Genomic DNA, 20,901 nt, shown 5'->3' on the forward strand with positions numbered 1-20,901 from the left:
TTTATAACCCTGCACCCTGCACACAGACCAGATGGTAAAGGATTTATTTAATTAGAAAAGAAAATAATAAATCTTGTCGGTCATAAATGATTAAATCACTCAAAGTGTGATTATCTTCAAAGTATACATTTTAAAATGCTGCATGAGTCCCCTATTCTTGCAACTGTATCCTTGTCGTTACAACTCCATCTTAAGCTTTTCAACTATTGGAGTGCTACCAGTGTATCAATATATAAGCCAGACTGCAAATTTTACATGTCCTGAGTTGGGAGCAGTGGGGTATTCAGTTGGCCCAGGCAGAGCTCCTAGAGAGACTGTGCATCAAAATGCACACCATCCGCCCCCCGGCAGCTACCCAGCAGGCAGACAGAGCGTACACATGGCACTTTTTCTTTGGCTGGTACAGCCCATACCTCCTGAGTGCCCAAGTCACTTCTGACATATGGACTGGTATATGAGCAGAAGGCATGGATCTGTCTTCTGTCTGTCCCTCCCCCCTTTCTTTTGAGGTAATTTGCACCTCCTTGACAGCTAGGAGGAAGCTGTTCTTGCACTCCCCCAAGCACAAGACATACTGTTGCTTTTGTGCAGGGGCAGAAAGGGAGTTGGGGGAGTAAGGCACCACGTGTCCTTCTGTGCACCGGTGCTAGTGTGACCCACACTCCTCCTGGGTGCAGTGTTCTGTCCCATCTAGTGGCATCGAGACCCCTGAGAGAGAGTTAAATGAATCTGCTGTACAGCCTTAGGTAATAGCCAGTTGACTTTTAGCTCATGCGGTAGAGCAGGGGTGAACAAACTTTTTGACCCGAGGGCCACATCTGGGTGGGGAAATTGCATGCAGGGCCATGAATGTACAGCTGGGGCAGGGGGTTGGGGTGCGGGAGAGGGTGTGGCGTGCAGGAAGGGGCTCAGGGCAAGGGGTTGGGGTGCAGGAGGGATGTGGGGTGTACGAGGGGGCTCAGGGCAGGAGGTTGGGGTGCAGGAGGGGTGCATGGTGTGTCAGGAGGCTCAGGGCAGGGGGATGGGGTGCAGGAGGGTGTGCGGTGCAGCAGAGGGCTCGGGGCAGGGGTTGGGGTACAGGAGGGGTGTGGCGTGTGGCAGGGGACTCAGGGCAGAGGGTTGGGGTGCAGGAAGGGTGCAGGGTGCAGCAGGGGACTCAGGACAGGGGGTTCGGGTCCAGGAGGGGTGCGGGGTGCAGCAGGGGACTCAGGGCAGAGGGTTGGGATGTGGAGTGCAGGAGTGCCCTGTTCCTGGTCAATGGGAGCTGCCCCCTTCTTCTCCCAGAAGCTGCAGGGATGTGGTGTGGACTGAGCGGTGCGGGGCCAGAGCAGGCAGGGCCGGATCCAAAACTCTGATGGGCCGGATTCGGCCTGTGAGCTGTAGTTTGCCCACCCCTGCTGTAGAGGCTCATGCACTAAGCTCCAGAGGTCCCAGGTTCGATCCTGCCTGACGATGACCGGGGTCTGTCGACTTTACACTAGGAGTGAAAAAAAAAAGATGACCTAGGTATTGAATGGTATATATATCTGAAACCTAGGGGCAGCCTAATATCATACAGAGAATTGTTGACTAAAAGGATGAAGATGGAGCCTAACTATTGGGGGATTTGACTTTCTAACAAAGCACAGAGGGGCAGAAAGATGGTTTGTTTTTCACACATTGGTGAATAATAAATATAAATAAAATAAAATAAATAATAAATAAATATTTAATAAATAACTATTTAATAAAATATATACGGTAGATAAGTAACACATAGTTCAATGACACATACAAAAATGTACATAGTAAAGAATATTAAATGCCTGTATTCTTTGGAAACCAATAGATATTCAGATAATATAAATACAATTTGATTTATATGAAGTGCTGGATTTCTACAACTCCATAGTATTCTATAACTGCATTTGTAATAAAATAATATAAAATAAAAAATAGTAAAATATTAAACAACATGAACTGTTAGACCAGATCCTACAAAGACTTAAAGCACATGTGTAATTTTACAACCATAAGTACCTTCACTGAAGTCAAGAGAAGTACTTGGTCATGTAAAGTTACAACAGCAGTGAAGTCTTCAGGTCCATGTGTGCAATCCTTTCACCTTCACTAGCATGGAAGACAGAATTAGTTGAAATTTTCTGAATTTTGCTGAAATGTTTTGTCAAAAATCCAATTTTTGACACCTCCCGCTCATCAAAATATTCAGGTTTATAGAATTAGTTGATATTTTCAATTACTGAAATTTCAACACTTTTCAAACTTAAAGGAAAACAGTGATAATATGTAAAATTACTGTGAAACCTTGTATTGATTTTTTTGACCAAGTCTGTTGGAAGGGCAGTGATGTGGTGGGTGTTAGAATGCAAGAGGTAGACTAACCTCTCTGAATATAGGCTCTTGCATAAGATGTTTACAGTCTTTTTCTCTTTTAATTCCTCATATATTCAGTGTGCATTTCTACACTAAGCAGTGTCTGCAAAAATGGCATGATAGGGTTCCTCACATACTGCATCTAAATGACTATAGACCACATATTCTCAGTTTACAAGTAAAAACATGTTTCTTCCCGTTTCCCTCCCCATCAGCCCAGCAAATAACCTGGGATTGAAGAGTTAATGTGAGGTCTTTCTGGCTCATGTATCATCAACACCAATAAAGATTCTGAAATTGTAACTTAGTTAACACAGGTGCTGCCCACTATCTCTATTCTTTCCCCTCTGTGGCAAAGTCTTCTCCATTCAGCAGCAGCAACTGGAAAAAGACCTCACTCTATACTATGGTTCTCTCCCCTGTTCAGTGGCAAAATAAATGGGTATTTTGTGGCCCTCTTTCAAGCTTCCAGAAGCAGCAGTCTTCAGAAGGTAGCTTCCTAGTAGCTTCAAAGTGGCTATTCACTTTTTGGCAAAACATACTAGAATCTCCCTTCAAAAGAGAGACTTTTCCACTTGAGCAAAAATATGTCTAATAATTATATATTATATGTAAAAAATTAATTGATTGTAATATTCTATGTATCTCTTAGGAATTGTTGCAGGTGTTATCTTCCCAGAACCATAAAAACAAGAAATGAAAAAGATCCATTTAGATCGTCTACCCCATCCCCTCACGAAGGCTACACTGCAAGCTCACAATCACCACCACCTGTAGGTGCTTTTTCAAGTATTCCTTTTCCATAGCTATGCCTGTTTATTTTTCTCCCATGTAAATAGCTTGCATCTTTGCCATATTGCATCACGTTTTCAAACTCTGGCTCTCTCTCCATTATTACTCTCTCTCTTTGCTGGTATTCACACTTTCCAAATTAGTACCATCCTCACAGATTTGGCCTGATTCTGCTCCCTCTCAAGTCAACCACAAAATTCCAATTGACTTCTATAGGTGGAGAAATGGACACTTTCTGAGCGTTTTTTTCTTTCTTCCACATAATTGTTATGTATTATTTCTATTGCAGTAGTGGCTAGAGGCCCCTTTTTGCTAGGCACCGTACACACACAACAAAGAGATGGTCCCTGCCCCAAAGAGCTTACAATTTGTTTGGTGTTAAACATTTTCCACAACTCAATATAATGCTGTTTATTATTAACCAGTTTTCTCCCCATGTGCCAGTGTTCAGGTCCCATCTAATTTCAGTGAGATTTTAATTGTTACCATCTCAAAGGATTTGCTAAAAACAACTTTCTTCAGCAACTAATTATTTTTATTTAATCCTAAATTTATTTGGCGTGATTTGGATCCATGCTGTTCATTCATCTCAGTTTCATTATCCTTTAGTTGCTTACAGATTTTCTCTAGTAATACTGTTAAATTATTTTCTGGATTGAAGGTAAATTTATCAAAAATGATAGGTGTCATTTCCATTTTTAAAAAACTAGCACCTCATTTCTAACTCGCTGCTCTGCAATGAGTTCTCCATAACTTTTCAAAGTGTAAAGACACAAGAGGCAGCATTCTCTACTGGACAGAGAACTGGTCTGGGAGTCAGGATACCTGGGATCTAATCTCAGCTCTGACACTATCCCGCTGTATGACATTAAGCAAGTCATGTCACTTCTCTGTGCTTCTGTTCCCTCCTACTCTTCATGTGTTCTGTCCATTTAAATTGCAAACTCCTCAGGGCAGGAACTGTCTCTTATTATATGTTTATAGTTCATCTAGTACAATAAGACCCTGATCTTAGTTAGGGTCTCTAGGCACTAGTAAAGTACAAATAATAAGTTGAAGAATAGGGAAAAGAGGCAAAAATACAGTTGTATGGATAAACTCAACTTCCCAGATTCTCCATTGTTTGGGGTGGGATCGTTCTAAGTATATGCATAATTTGGTATCTCCATGCTTAGTAAAGTTAGTGGGTTTTGAGAAAACTGCGAAGTTCTCTGTGGGAATTTGGCCAGTAAGCAAATGACAGATATTTACAATTTTAAATCAGCTTAACAAAGTTTTAATGAAATAAGTTTGAATCAAACAATTCATGCATCAAAATAAAGAAATTTGATTGTGAAACTTTTGCTGGCTACACAGATCCTAAGACGTGCATAGCAACTCAGGCTTTGGTCTTAGAAAGGCTCAGGATCTGCAGACATCTTAAGGTGCACATGGGATAGCAGCTCCAACAGAGGATTTTAGCTCCCACTCTGGCTAGCACAGAGCTTGAAAGTCTGACACAACCCACACAGACTCTATACTGTGTGTTTGAATCATAAGGGCATTGTGAAGTCTCCGTTATATCCCATTTAATTACAATGGTGCCAGTTCTGCAAATCTTTACTCACAGGAGTAGTCCTTACTTATCGTTAGAGCATTCCACATTGGGTTACAACAGGAAGTCACAATTATGGAATATCGTACCATTTTTTACACACACTGTTCAACGTAGAACTACACACTAAATGCAGGAGGCCTCCCTTCCCTGCCCTTCTCTCCCGCCTTCTCAGTAGTTTATAAAGTGAATACACACCAGGCAGGAGAATCTGAAATGGGAGTAGAATAAGTTGGTGCCTTTCTCAGGCTAGCAGCCTTCCTAGAGTCAAGGGAGCAGCAGCAACACATAAGATAAGGAAGGTGTCTCCTCTCTCCTTCCACTATGCAAAGATTTATTCCCCTTTTAGCTTTCCCCTCTTTCCAGGAGAATGGGGGAGATGGAGACCTCTTGCTGTCAGTTTCAGGGAGAGTGGGAGATAGAAGAGGCATCATCCCTCTCCTTCCATGCTCACCCAAAACTTCCCTCTGTCCTTTGGAATTCCAATTGGCAGAGGAAAGGAGGAGTATTGCTCAAACATTAAAACAAATCATGAGTGAGGATACATACACACTAAAAATGTGACATTAGCTTTAAAATCATGAGATGTCTTTAAGTTTGGTTCTTTTCGTTTGCTTCTGTTTTTGAGCCTTTAAGGCCTGGTCTACACTTGGAAGAGAGGATGGATCTAAGTTACACAATTTCAGCTACTTGAATAACATAGCTGAAGTTAACGTATTTAGATCTACTCACCACGGTGTCTTCACTGCGGTGAGTCGACAGCTGACACTCCCCCATTGACTCCGCCTGCGCCTCTCGCGCCGGTGGAGTACAGAAGTCAATGGGAGAGTGCTTGGGGGTAGATTTATTGCATCCAGACTAGACATGATAAATCAACCCCCGCTGGATCGATCTCTGCCCACTGATCCAGCAGGTAGTATAGACATAACCTAAGATGATGTTTTCAAGCTTTTTTCTGAAACCATGAGGACTAGAAACATTTTTTTTTAAATGAAAGCTGAGATTCTCATGTATTCTCATATCTCCAGGAGCAGGGGCTTTAAGAAAAAACACCAAATATCATGAGAGTTAGCCACACGGAGAGTTAATTTAGGAAGGTTAAGTGGAGAATGCATAACCAGTTGGGACGGAGTGAGAAAAGGATGAAAGGATAGAAGAGGGAGCATAGAAGGGGACAGAGAGGAAGACTGGAGAGAATACAGAAGGGAGTAGAATGGAGAAGCTGGTGAACAGAGGGGAAACTCAGATGGAGTGAGGGAAGAATAAAGTTAATTATATGGAAAATGAAGGACTAAGTAAAAAATGGAGATGGAAGTAAAGAAAAAAAGTGGATTGATGGGAGGAAAAGAAGAGAAAACAATAAACTCAGGAGACATAGTGACTAAAAATGTATTTTTGTATAGAAATTCAGGTACCAAAGTATTACAAAGAAAATAAACAGTAATGTTTGATATAGATGTCAGGAAAAAAGACAGGAGGATGTGGCTTAAGAGAACTTGCAGTTGATGAGACTATTCTTACAGATAGGATTTTACATCCGTTCTAGTGTTAGATGCTGGGGCTCACTAGCTTTAGTGGTATCGGCTTAAATCACCATATGACCCATCATGTCAAACACCAAAATTGATCAGCTCCCCTTCCTTTGAACTCCCTTAACCATGGCTTCTCCAGCCGTGATGATCCCTCCCAAAATACATGCACACACTTAGAAACCTTTGAAATTGCACATGGCAAGTGTGCACACACACAAAATAGGATCAATCTAATCCCCACGTGCAAACACAATATCTCACTGAACACAGGCAAGAGTAGAACTCAGAATGAGGCATCTCCATTCCAAACATCACAATACCTCACCATAAGTTTTTTAAAATATACTGTTCTAAAGCATTAAGCATATTACACCTGCCAGAGGACAGATCTAACAATTGCTTCTTGCAGTTCTAGCAATTTTCTTCCATACAAGAATTAAACTATAGCCCACACCCATCAACATACCAAAAGCCGTCTTTGTGTTCATTGTATGATACATTCATTATAAAACAACTTGTAATGTAAAGCTTGTCCTTCCTCCATTAACTGAAATGTGTTAACAATTTCTGTTTATCACACATTTCTTAATTTTAATAAAAATCTTATAAACTGCTCTCTATTTAAAGGTTAAACAGTTTAATCTTCTAGCAAAAGAAAAAAGAATAATAAGGGCAGTTAGGGTAATTACAGTAACATGGCTCTTCCTGCTAAAATTATTTTCTCAGCAACAGCATATTATATTATCCATAGTGCTATAATACAATACTGGTAGTTGTCAGTGAAAGTTGTCCCAAAGAGGAATTTGCCTGCGCTTCTATGGTGTTATACAAAAGACAGGGCTTTTAATATTTCTTTTTTATCCACAAACTGCAAGGAACATTTAGTAATCTACTGTACCAGAAAGTTGCTTTATCTAAGTTACTAAGAAGAAGTGGGACAATGAAATGGATAACCTCCTAACAACTAACCTCTGTGATTTTTCACTGAATTTGCCCCCTTTGTTCTGGAAAAAAACTATTCTGAAATCTAGAAACCTGATCCTTTCCTTTTCTAGATCTTTAAATATCACCTGAGTTTTTATTGTGTTTTTCTGTTTTTTTGTGTTTTTTTTGGGGGGGGGGGAGAGAGATACTCCCACTACTTTAAACAATTCAGTGTGCTAGAACTATTATCTTGACAGTGTTCTAAATATGAATTCAACCAAAGAGAAATAAAAATAATTTGAAGACACTTCATATAGACTTCAGTTAATGTGATCTATTTCACACAGATTATATATTCATACAAGAAACCAAAAAAAGAAGAAAAATTAAGATGTTAGACTCACTAGTATTGTAATTTTATAGTATCTCTACAGTAGTTACTAAACAGATTTTGATTATTATTGCATATGAAAAATCTTGTGGTCTCTACCACATTACTACAGAGGGCAGCAACAGACAACAGAGTTCTTTAGCATTACAGAGGAAATGTTAAACATTTCTAGTAAACAAGGGAGCTAAAGAGAAATTCATCCTTTAGGCAGACCAGAAATTTTAGCTAGAATGAAGTCAAAGATTGTTTATTATACATTGAATCCTTCTTTAGATGTTAATAGGTAAATGGATTTGGAAAGGGTTAGGGAAGCCTGGATTGTTTAACAAGTTAAGCCTGACTCATTCTGTCAATATATCAAATCCAGATTTAAAAAATAAGCACAAACCATGAGTCACAACATATGAATCAGACCATATGGTAGCAAGTGAAATAAAGTCTAATGTTTTTTCTTTTGAGGTTTATACTCAGAATTTTTTGTTTTGATTTCACCCTGTCTCTTAACAGACGAGTGAACAAACAAAAACAAAGACCCCAAAACTATGTTTCCATTACAACTTCAAGGCAGGCATAGTGCACAATTTGCTGCAAGGATATAGAAGTTCAAGCCAGAAAAAGTTATCCAATTTGGTAAATGTAAAAGACTTATTTATAATTTTGTTTCAATGGTAAAAACTCTTTGAGGGAAGGGATGTGAAGACTGAAGCCTTTAGTTATTAACGTTGGTCACATATTCCTAAGGATCTGATTGCACATGCAAAGGAGGGCAGCAAAGGTCTTACGATCAAAAGGGAAAAAAATGACTGACAACACTGAGCTAGTTTAAAAGAACTAATGGAATAATTAGTCCCCAAAAAGACTAAAAAGACTGAAGAATTCATGATGTCATAAAAAGCTGAGCTACTTAAATTGGATTAGAAAATAAAAATGACACGAACATTGTAAATATTCACAGATCACATCATTGACGTGTAATGTGCCGTTAAATGATGTCAAATTAAAGAGGAAATTACATGTGTAAGAACTAGGAAGAATAAAGGGAAGACATTTTAAAAATGCACAGTTCTTCAAGTGAAAACCCTCATCATATATCAGAGCTGATCACTGCATGGATAAAGAAATGATGGGAAGGAAGTATAAAATAAAATACGGAAGAGAAAACACAGGTAAAAAATCTCTATTTAAAATCTATGAGGAATGGCAGTTAACTTCAGTGAAGAGTGCAGCCTCTCTGGTGGATGTGTTTCTTTGTAAGATTGTCCCTAAAGAAGACTATTCTAAGTAGCTCTAAGCTTCCTTCATTGAATTCTGTTAGAATTAGCTCTAAATTATTACAAAAATCTAGCAACCAAGTATACTTTTAAAAGGGATGTTACACTGACAAGGGAAAAGGGATTTTGCTCACATTGTAATTTAAAATGTTCTAGAATTAATATGCTGGTACATGATTCAATGGGAATGTTAAGACAGCATTTAGAAATCCTGTTTGCTTCTGCGCTCGTAAAAAGCCATAAGAGATAGCTTAGTGGTCTACATATCAAGTCTGAAATATCTAGTGTCTGTGGAAGCGCAGGATCAAACCCTTGGGTGGAGTGACACAGTTCTCCAACTATTAAAAGTGGACCAATTCATCCATAGAGTTCACTGTGTTAGGGTCTTTCAGATGAACTCAAAAAGATGACCCTGTTCTTGGCACCTGTCTTCCATGAAGGAGACTGCCCCTGAGTTTTAGCCAGAATGTTTCCTCTCCCTCTTATTGTGCTGTGCCACTTCCCACTCACCCACTTTCCCTGTGCCCTATAGTTGACTGCATTTAAAAAGTGATGTATACACCTAACTTTTCAAGTACTCTGAGATTCTTAAGGATGAAAGGCACTATATAACTTACTGTAAAAATATTGTGTCATCTTCACATAATGACTAGCCTCGTCTCTATCTCTGTGCACTTTAGGAGAATGTATGAAAAATCACACAAAATTAAGAAAATCCAAATTACTGTTGTTCTCATTAACATTTTAGTTTATACATATACTTTAAGTCTGGGTTGCCAGTGGTTATTAAAGATCTGATAGCACTTTTTATAAGAGTGAGGTTGGCATCCTCTGTATCTTAGCCCAATTCAAACTTGGGTAACTAAATTTTTACTACTTAAATTCATCATGAAATTTCAAACAAATGTGGAATTTGTTCTCCATTTCCAGTGGCAAACTGTTGTTCAGTGTTCATGGACTTACCTTCAGTAGTTAGGACCTGATTCTGCAGGTCTAACTGCCCTCAGAATCAATGTGAGTTGAGGGTGCTAGCATTTTCAAGAAGTGCTCAGCACGTTACAGAATCGCAATAATTACTAGGTAATTATTCAGGCCCTACCAAATTCATGGTCCATTTTGGTCAATTTCATGGTCATAGGATTTTAAAAATCATAAATCTCATGATTTCAGCTATTTAAATCTGAAATTTCAGAGTGCTGTAATTATAGAAGTTTTGACCCAAAAAGGAGTTGTGGCAAGGAGCGGAGGGTCGCAAGGTTATTGTAGGGGGGTTGCGGTACTGCTGCCCTTACTTCTGTGCAGCTGCTGGCAGTGGTGCTGCCTTCAGAGCTGGGCAGCTGGAGAGCGGTGGCTGCTGGCTGGGAGCCCACCAGCAGCAGTGCAGAAGGAAGGGTGGCCTGGCACCTTTACCTCTGCACTGCTGCTAGCAGGGCACTGCCTTCAGAGCTGAGCGCCCAGCCAACAGCCGCCACTCTCCGGCCGCCCAGCTCTGAAGGCAGCATAGAAGTAAGGTTGGCAATAGCACGACCCCCCTAAAATAACCTTGTGACCCCCCCCCCCCCGCAACTCCCAGAACTCCCAGTTTTAGAAATGCTGGACTCCCCCATGAAATCTGTATAGTATAGGGTAAAAGCACACAAAGAACCAGATTTCATGGGGGAAGACTAGATTTCACAGTCCGTGATGTGTTTTTCATGGCCGTGAATTTGGTAGGGCCCTAGTATTATACACATCTGAAATGGACTAGGATACAAGGGAGAAACACCCATGCCCTTATAAAAAGTGTCCTGCAATCTTTAATGATCATAGATGACCATGACCTCAGTTTTGTATTATATCTGTAAGATATATATTTATTGTCTGGTCAGACATAAAGTCATTTAGAAATGCAACAAATATTTTAATCATACTATGAATACTAATTTTGATTTTCTCACTTTTGTATGCTAAATTAAAATGTTACCTTTTATATCATTCTTTATAGACTTCAGTGGGGCTCCCTGTTGGCACAGGGGTCCAGACACTGATGCAGGTACAGTGCCAGGATGTAAATTTAACTGCAAAAAGCAAGAGAAATATACAAATGAACAAAAATGAGGAGGGAAGAGGTAGAAGGGTTTCCGTAATAAGATGGCAGATTGTTCACTAAGTCATTTATACAATGTGGTGGTGCCGTTTATACACAGAGGCACTCAGATATACATGTTTCAGAGTAGCAGCCGTGTTAGTCTGTATTCGCAAAAAGAAAAGGAGTACTCGTGGCACCTTAGAGACTAACCAATTTATTTGAGCATAAGCTTTCGTGAGCTACAGCTCACTTCATCGGATGCATCCCATGAAGTGAGCTGTAGCTCACGAAAGCTTATGCTCAAATAAATTGGTTAGTCTCTAAGGTGCCACAAGTACTCCTTTTCAGATATACATATTATATATGCAAGGAGTGTATGTAATGTGTATATTTATTATAGCCTCAGGGATATTTGAATGAACGAGATGACAACAAACGGTCTTTAAATCCAGCAGTCCTTTCATCTAGCCAGAAGCTTCATACAGCCCTGCCTGTCTTCCCCTAGGGCTGGCTACAGCCAAGATTATTTTCCATCATTTAACATTTCCCCAACAGTGCCAACTTCCTCTGTTCCCAGAGGGGGCGGGGGTGTGACCGCTGCTTTTCCCCAGGCCCCACCCCCACTCCACCCCTTCCCCCAAATCACCAACCCCACCCTACCTCCACCCCTGCCTCTTCCTGCTCCGCCCTCACCCCACCTCTTCCTGACCCCACTCCTCCCTCTTCCCCCTCAGCACCTCCTGCACGCCGCTGAAGCACCCATGGAGTCGGCGCTTATGCTTCAGAGGACAACTGACTTTTCTGTGTCTTTTTTTTTTTAGTAAATTACTTACTGTTTGCAAAGGAAATGCTTTAAACTGCTCCTTTTTGAAAATTTGCCCCGTTTCCCTCTTTTGGGGAACCTTTGGCTACACAGTCACAGTCCTTTCAAGCACAAAATCTCTCTCGTACACTCTCTCTCTTTCTCACACATCCTCCCCCTCCTCGTCTCCACCCCCACCACACAGAGCTAACATCTCAAACTTAAACCACAGGTGACTCAATTGATGGCAAAGTGGGGATGAAAGGACACAGGGCTGGAGATATAGGTCAGATCCAAATAATGTAAGAAAGGAGGAGAAATGGTTACATTAATTTCAAAATATTATTCGATGTCTTTATCAAGTGGAATTATATGTTTATGTTGTCATATTCATAGAGTCCAAGGCCAAAAGGGGCCACTGTGATCATCTAATCTGCCCTCCTGTATAACACAAGCCATATAGCAAGGAGGCCTTTAACATACAGGGAAAGAAACCCATGGGGGAAAAAAAACAAATACACTGTACAGCCAGTGAAAAAGAGTTTTCTATGACATACTAATTATTATTTTCTGTCTCTGATTGGTTTCTCTGGAGTTGCAGCAATAAAACAACCATTACACCAAAACAGTTTTAAAAAGAAAAGAAAAATGTCACTTGTATATTTAATGATTGCAGTAATACATAACAAAGCAAATTTGGTGCCGAACATCACCATGTGTCAGGTATTTGAAGGTGCTTAATCACATGCCTCCCAATGCAATCAGGGAGTGGCATTATCCTAGCACTACACTTGTTCTGTTCTGTATTGTTTTGTTTCACACATTCTCAGGTGTGAAGGCTAGAGGAGGTGAAAGCCTTCCAGACCATAATTCTGACTCAAGACACTCAACCCTTTCAGTTTGCTCTGTCCCTATAGCTCAGGCAGTGTTACTATCAAACAGCTGTGAGATGGATGAACATTTCACATGTTGCTTATTTGTATAATTGCACCCAGAAATGCATTTCTAGCTCGTAGTCATTTCAATACAGAATTCTCTCTGAGCTCAGGGAGCAAAGAAACTCTGACGGTTCTCAGGGTGCCCAGGATTGGGAGTCACCTTTTACACCCACCCCCCACCTCTAACAAGAGGCAGACTTGCTTGTACTTAACTGGGTATAAGCTCCCTGACACCACCAGCCTGTTATTCCCCCCCCCCCCAAACAATTTCCTCTGGAATATCCAGCCCTTACTTTGCCTTGCAGGTTAAGGATAGGTGTACCCCAGTTCCTGAGACCCTTTGAAGCATTCCACTGTAGTGTCCAGCCCCTTCTCCACTGAACCCTCACAGAATTACCAACTTAGCCATCTCCAAAGGGACAAATACACACCAGCTTGTATGAGTCAACTCAGAATAACTGCTTTGCTTAATACCACATCACTTAGCTACACAGTAGAACCTCAGAGTTACAAACACCAGAGTTACAAACTGAGCAGCAACCACACACCTCATTTGGAACACAATCAGGCAGCAGCAGAGACCCCCTCCCTTCCCCCCCCCCAAAAAAAATAAAGTACAGTACTGTGTTAAATGTAAACTACTAAAAAAATAAAAGGAAAGTAGCATTTTTCTTCTGCATAGTAAAATTTCAAAGCTGTATTAAGTCAATATTCAGTTGTAAACTTTTGAAAAAACAACCATAATGTTTTGTTCAGAGTTACAAACATTTCAGAGTTACGAACCACATCCATTCCCAATGTGTTTGTAACTCCGAGGTTCTATTGTATTTGTAGTGAAAACAAGAATAAGCTTATTAATAAAGAACAGAGATTCAAAGATTCAAGTGAGTAGTCAGAAAGAATATTGGAAACAAAAAATGGTTACATATAAAACAAAATCAATACATGCTTTCTAGAGACTAAACTTAACATGCTAACCTCCTGTCTAGAGCAGTCTTATCTCACTCAAAGACTTTTGCAGCATTTCCAACAGAGGCTGGTTGTGGTCCTGTTTCCATGAATGTAAACACACTGTCCATTTACTTCCTTGGTGCAGGATAACAGTCTTTCCTTGTGACCTGGTTATAGTCCTTTGAAGTGCACCCCATAGAAGGCTCTCTTCCCCCTGCTGTTCTTCTCTTCCTGTGAAATCTCACAATCCCTCATCTCAGCTCCCACTGGTGATGGTGAATGAGACAATACTGGATTTACATTTCAACAGATAGATGGATAAACACCTCTGGTCTGGCAGGAAACCTGTTTTTCACTTCTACTTGGGATTAACATCTTGATACAAACTATAAGAACATACTTCCAGTATATACTTCCAGCATATATAAGTGAATCCTTATTGAGGAGTACATAAATACATTTTACAATGATATCTATAACCGTTGATATTCGTTGATAACTTACATGACATTTTTTGATGAACTAGAATGTACATGCCAGACTCAGGAACCTCTATGCACCCCCCCAGTGCCCTTTGGCTGGCTGGCATTAAGAGTTTTTGGGTCACACAAAGGTGCGCTGAAATTTGTGTGAGTGAATAGATTATATATGCAAACTGTTTCTATTATGGTTACAAATTTAAATACACAAGGATGATGTAATAATGGATCCTTAGCTGAAGAGAACACTTTACTGGGAATATTTTTATTTCCTTGGGCTTGACTGTCTTTTAGTATGTTACAGATATTTATAAGGTGTGGGATTTCCTACATAATTAAAAAATAGTGGTGAAATAATGTGTTAGTGAAGAGATCTGAAGTATCAATATTTAGAGTTTAGCACAGCAACAATGTAAACTCCAATGCCTTTATCAGAGAAAGAAGAAGCAGATTCTTTGCTTATGTTTCTGTAGGAAATAAGGAAGATCCAAACGATTGCAGCAACAGTTGATATTAAATTTGACCTGTTTACATTTGACTAGTTTACGTTCAGGGGCACATAGAGACACCATCAAAAAGAGAACAGAGAACAAAGCTGCAAGACTGAGAAATCAAGATAATACAAATTCCTGGAATAAGCACTCTGATATGGTAAAATCTAACGAAGTTTGACTGTATGAAACTGAAATGTAAACATTCTCTCTGATCCATATAATATTTAATACCAGGGCTTCCAAAATCAGAGAAATGCAAAGCTTTCACTGGTCTATGTATACTACATGAACTTAGACTCAATGAACCTTGACATAGAAGCAATTCTGGCCTGGATTGAATATATAGTACATTCCAGGTCTCTAGGAAAATAAAGCATGACCAAATAACTTTAGAAACATCTTACTTATTAAACCACTGGCCAGCTGGTGAATTTAAGAAGTTATAAAGAAAAACACGGACAATGTATGTAAGGTTGAAGAACGCTTCCCCAATAGCTCTAAAACAAGTAGACGTCAACATACTGTTTCCTGCAACACTCAGAATTAAATACAAAGATAATGTAGACATTTTCTGAGAGCCAAAGGCAGTTCAAAATATAGTCACAAGCCCCAGGGAAACAAAGTTTTTATTGGACCAAGATTCTTGGAATGGCAAATTTCCACTATATAATCTTGTCAAACGATACTGTAATTCTCCCTTTGATGCAAATTTCATTAGGTGCACTTTAGCATGTATTAGGATAACAGCCTAAACTAAATGATTTTATTGATTTTATTCCATGGTTTCACCAGTATTGGAACGCTAATACGGTGTATATGTTGTATATATACTGCTAAGGGTTATTCAGGTCTCTTATGCTACACAATTTTATTCTCTTTTACAGATGTTTACACTCCACAGCAACACAGGAAGGACACTGGCATTTCTGCCAAAAATGTAATATTGAACTAGATTTTGATCCTATGTTGATGGGTTCTACAAAGAAGTCTTAAGGTAGATAAAGAGGTATCCTGTATGCACACAACCTTTAATTATGGGACTTCAACGGGACATTACAGGGCATAGGCCAGATTCACTGAGCCTGGCACAAGGAAGTAGAAATGACACCTCCTGATGCCAGCTGGGCCCCCAAGAGTGATGAATCATTTATTCCTTCCCTGAAGATTTTCTGCCATTGGGGAAGCTTCTGATTATGGTTTGGTCACCCCTCAGTTGCCCATCCAAAAAGCAACACCTGTATTTTTCCACATTGATTTCCTACTTTCCCCTTTTCTTCCACTGTAACAGCTGGCCCCTGCTAAATTTTCCCATAAAAAAATGGGACAAGCTGGGATAAAGTAATATACTTTAAAGTAATGTACTGCTGGCTAGCCCATTTACTGTATTTACTATTAAGATCAAAAGAGATTGAGAAGCAGAAACGGAACAAGAACTTAATTAGCCTGCTTTTGCTTGTTAAAGGACAAGGTTAGAGGCGTATTTGTATGTACCAAAATAGAGCATGCATTTATCACAAATATGTGCAAAAAATTGGGCAGGGAATTCCAAAAGGCAACAAATGCCCATTAATACCTACCCTAATGTAAACAGAGGCCTATTCTAACTCCTATGCTCACTTGCAGAGCTGGGCCCCTCCTCACTGCTGGCTGACCAACTAGCCCAGTTCCTCCCAGCCAACAAGCTCACTCTGCAGCTTCTTCTAGCTGGCCAGTACAGATTTTCCTCCTACCTCAGTCTCAGACCAAGCTTGGGGGGAGGGGAGATCAAGGGGGTGGGTCAGAAGAGTGTACCCTCTTTCCTTGGCATGGGGTACAGGGAGGAAAAATTGAGGGGCCCTTGTTCTTTCATCTGGAAGTTGGACTAAAGATGAACTTTCATTCCCTTGGACTTGGGAGGAGAAAACCGTACGGTGGCCTAGCTCCCAGAGTTTTTGGCAGTGTATGTGTTGTGTGTGCCTAAAATGAGAACCCTTAAAGATGGAGGATTGGATACACCAAGATATACAATAGAAGTAAAGGGAAAATGGAAAGGAGATGGGAAGTGAAAAGTGAAAGAGGGGGGAAAAGGCTAAAAGGGAGACGTAGTAAACAGTTAATTTTCATTACTTTTGGTATTGGAAATTTCATGCTGAAATACTTATACAAACATGAATACACGTGAGTGTGGCAAATAGCGGAGTCTGAGTTTGTGGGCAACTGAAACGATTACCAAAACCTCCTGCACTCTCATTCCAACACTGCTATATACTCCACCAACCTTCTACCATCTCACGTTCTCTTTTCTCCCTTGAATTGACAGATCCTAACTTCAAGCTCCTTGCCACTCTTCCCTCCCACTCCCAGGGCACTCTTCCCCCTCAAGCTTCATGCTTGGCTGTCTCATTGGGCCATCTTAATTCATTTGCTGACTGAGCCCTAATCCTTAAATCCATCTCTGTCACTGGGCATCCTGCTCCCAGCAAGCAACCTTCAGGAAGGAGGATTCTATTGTGAGAAGGACTTTGTTTGGGAGTGGATATGTATCTGTACCACATGCATTTTGAGGCTATGATAATTAAAAGAGTAATTCAAAATAAACTGAAGTTCACAAGGAGATATAACTGTGGTGTATTGAAATTGTAGAAATTACAAGCTGCCACTTTAAACTCTGGTCCATCTTGCAGGCTAAGGGACTCTGAAGGGAAGCCTGTGATCTGGGCCTATGAGAGTCAGTTTGTGGTCAGTCAGCTAGAGTAAAAGGGGGTGGGGTTGTGCCTCTCTGTTTTAGGGAACAGACTGTTTTATTTCACTTCATTTTGGAATTCTTGTGTGTTCTGAATACTAAGAAATAAAGAAATAGTGTTGCAGTCTTCCAGCAAAAGTATTTCATGTTTTCATCTAGTTTTTCTGTTTGCATGATGTGAAATATAACAATAACATAAATTCAAGAGCTCTTAGGTCCCCAGCTGTTTGGGAGAACTGTTCCTGGAAGATTTTCTTTTAAATATTGACAACTACATATCTAGCACACAACATTACCACTTATTTATAGAAAGACTAACCATAGAGAGTGGAATTAAAAGCAGTGCAAAGTATTTCTGTGTTTAAACTGCAGTACACTTAAATGAATGGGTATCCCAGTGAGCAAAGCAAAAATTAAAAACAAACAAAACTTTGTACACATCTGGGAATCAGGTAGCTGCTCAGGAGTGGGAATCCTGTTCCAGCCCCAAACACACTTTTCCTAATTTTTGGTCTCTTACTATTAAGGGCATATGTGGATCCAGCATAGGAGAGCAGAAAGGTCCCATGACCTCCTTCTATTATGATTTTTTTTCCATTGAAAAAAACACCTAGATTTCCCCAGTCATTTGAAAAAGGATGTTTGTACCACATTGCGGTAAGATGTATCTATACCAAATCTGTTTTGCAGAAGGGGTTTACTTTATTAATGGAAATAACCTCCTTCTTCTTTGTCCCCCTCCCCCACCATTTTATATTTTCACTGAAGTGAAGATAGGCCCTGGCTTCCTAACAAAAGTGTCAGCCAGGGAGCACTTTTTAATTTTCTTTCATAGCCGGCTGAAAGCTAAACAAAAATCTGTTCTCCTATTAGGCTTTCTAGGTTCCAGGGATGTATTAAACATGATCTGCACATCCCCTGATGAAATTCCACTCAAGCCAATTGTCAAATAGAGAAATCAGGCAGGGTGGCATCAAAAGACTAGACAGCAAACTTGATATTATACATCTGCATGTAAAGAAACAATCCCTCCTTAGCCTTCAGAGCACCCTCCACATCTGTAGAGCACACTGGGGTCAAAGAAACTCTGCGATATTCACAGACACAATTTGGACTGAACTAATTTCACAGTACCAGTTATATAGTTCACTATGATAAGATGATACAATTACACTCAATACCAAACTAGTACTAACTATTAAGTAAAGTGTAACCCATATTATTTTTAATACTAGATCAACTACATATATTTAATATGTTTGTTCAGAACATTTGAGTGACTAGAAATATTGAGACTTTATTCAAATTTGATGTTTTCTAAAGTTTTTCTGAATCCAACCAAACTGTACTACAAATAAAAATTGAAACAGAAGCAGTTTCTAGACTTTCAACATCGCGTATAGCATATTAAATGATTCATCAAATGCTGTGTCACAACTTGTATAAAGGCCTTTAAAAGTGATTCTTCCTCATTACATTTGATTTTAACTGCAACAGATGTTTCAGTTTGAGTCATATCTATTAGACTTCTTTGAACAACCTTCCTTTTCAAAAACCACATCCCTTTAATCCAAATATTTAATCACAATGGTTATTACAAAACGCATCACTCACTCATGGATACAAAATAACATAACAGTCTACTTTGATAGTATGAAACTGGGCTTTTCTGTTATATCACCAATATATATGATTCCTGAAGATAAGGAATAAAATTTGTACAGAACATTTTTGAAAACTAAATAATAAATGAGTAAATAATTTTACTGGATGATACAAAAAGGCATGTGTTATTGTAACCTGCCTTGTATGCTCCATGTAAAGTACTTAAATTATGATTTTAAATTATGATGTTAGATTAGGTTTTCTGCAGCTTAATTTATTGTAATATAATATAATTGCTAAATGCAAATGAGATACTGTATAGCTTTTCCATAGTTGTTCATGAGAGCCAAGCATTTTACATATTACAATGAAGTGCATGTTATTAAGAAACAAATTATAATGAAGCTTAATTTAGTTGGAAGACAAGAGATACTGTAGCCTTATCATGGTTGACAGTGGAGTAAGGGATCAGACAGAGCTATTACACTAACCTGTGTGTGGCTCAAGTATTGTGGCACAAATGTACATAGGTGATAGTGCTGTACCTTTTAAGGCTCACACGTGATCCCATTACCTTAAAGTCAAGTAATAGTATAATGTCATCAATTTAGCTTCAAATACATTCTGTGATCATGACTGACAAATGCTTTTTACAAAATAATAAATACAAAGCTGATTAGTATTCAAATAATACACAAAAAGTGAATTTTGGGCATAAAGCAAATCTGAGTGTCGAAACTGTTTCAAATACATAACAGTATACAAGTTTAAAAGTGCAGAATCAAAGTCAATAGAACTGTTAAGGATGACACAATACTACTTTTTTAAAGCTAAAAATTGTCATTCTACATTGCCTTTGTAAATGAAAACTTATCCTCCAGTCAAATCGGGACATTTGATCCTAATTTTTATGCTGCATTTCATTTTCACTTGTAAGTCAGAAAAAACAATTAGTGCTTCAGAGTGTGCCCTAAATAATACATTGGCTTGCAAATTATAAAACAAAAACTATAAATGATATGTTTTTCAAGAATCAGTGCGTTCTTCATACAAAGCACTTAACAGCCTCTCCACCCCCCAAAAAAGCACAGACACCAATGGGTTTGTTGCAGTGCAGAAGAAACCAGTGCAAAAAGCAATTCATTATTAATGCCTGAATATTCTTGCTAAACAGTTCTGATTATTTCACAAGAAAGAGGTCAAGGTAGTGGAGAAAGGGATTTAATCAAATAAACTCTCAATCTCTCTCCAAATAGCATTTTCATCCAGCTGCATGTAAATTCATCAGATGACTAGCCTCAAAAAGCACAGGCAAGGTTAATCTGCTATGACTGTTAAAACTTCTATGATATGCCTATTGAATAAAGATTTAAAATAGGATGAACCATACAAGTTACCCCAAATTGTGTTTCTTTCTTTTGCCATGAAACATATAAAATCTCCACTGTAAAAAACAAACTGAAAATCTCCTATCTAGGTTAGAGTTTATTAACTTCACAAAGGGTTCTTTGTTTTCCTAGTGACATGCCATTCAACAATGGAGATTTTGAAGACTATCAACAGCCTATTTCAAGATGATCCCACAAGGAACAATCTGCTCTAAATTGAATGAATCATCAAATCTTAACATATTAGGAATATTTAACATCACTGGAACAGTTATGCCGGGGGGTGGGAGGGTCAGAGTCCTCAGTAAAAGGTAGTAATCTGAATTTGCATCTGGAATATTCTTTATTCTGAATTAATGTGGTGCTTCTCTGCTTAAATAGGGAACTGAGAAATTCATCACATTCTTATCCTAAGGTAAATTTAGTGGCAAATGCTGACAAGCCCTATTGGATAACTGGTACTTGTTAGATGAACCTGACTTAGTCTGTATTCTTCTAAGGTAAATGAATATCTATATTTTAAATAAAGGATCTTTTACTATCTAAATTTTAAATATTTAAATATTAGTTCATAGCA

This window comes from Lepidochelys kempii, chromosome 11 (assembly GCF_965140265.1).
Source record: "Lepidochelys kempii isolate rLepKem1 chromosome 11, rLepKem1.hap2, whole genome shotgun sequence".
NCBI lineage: Eukaryota > Metazoa > Chordata > Testudines > Cheloniidae > Lepidochelys > Lepidochelys kempii.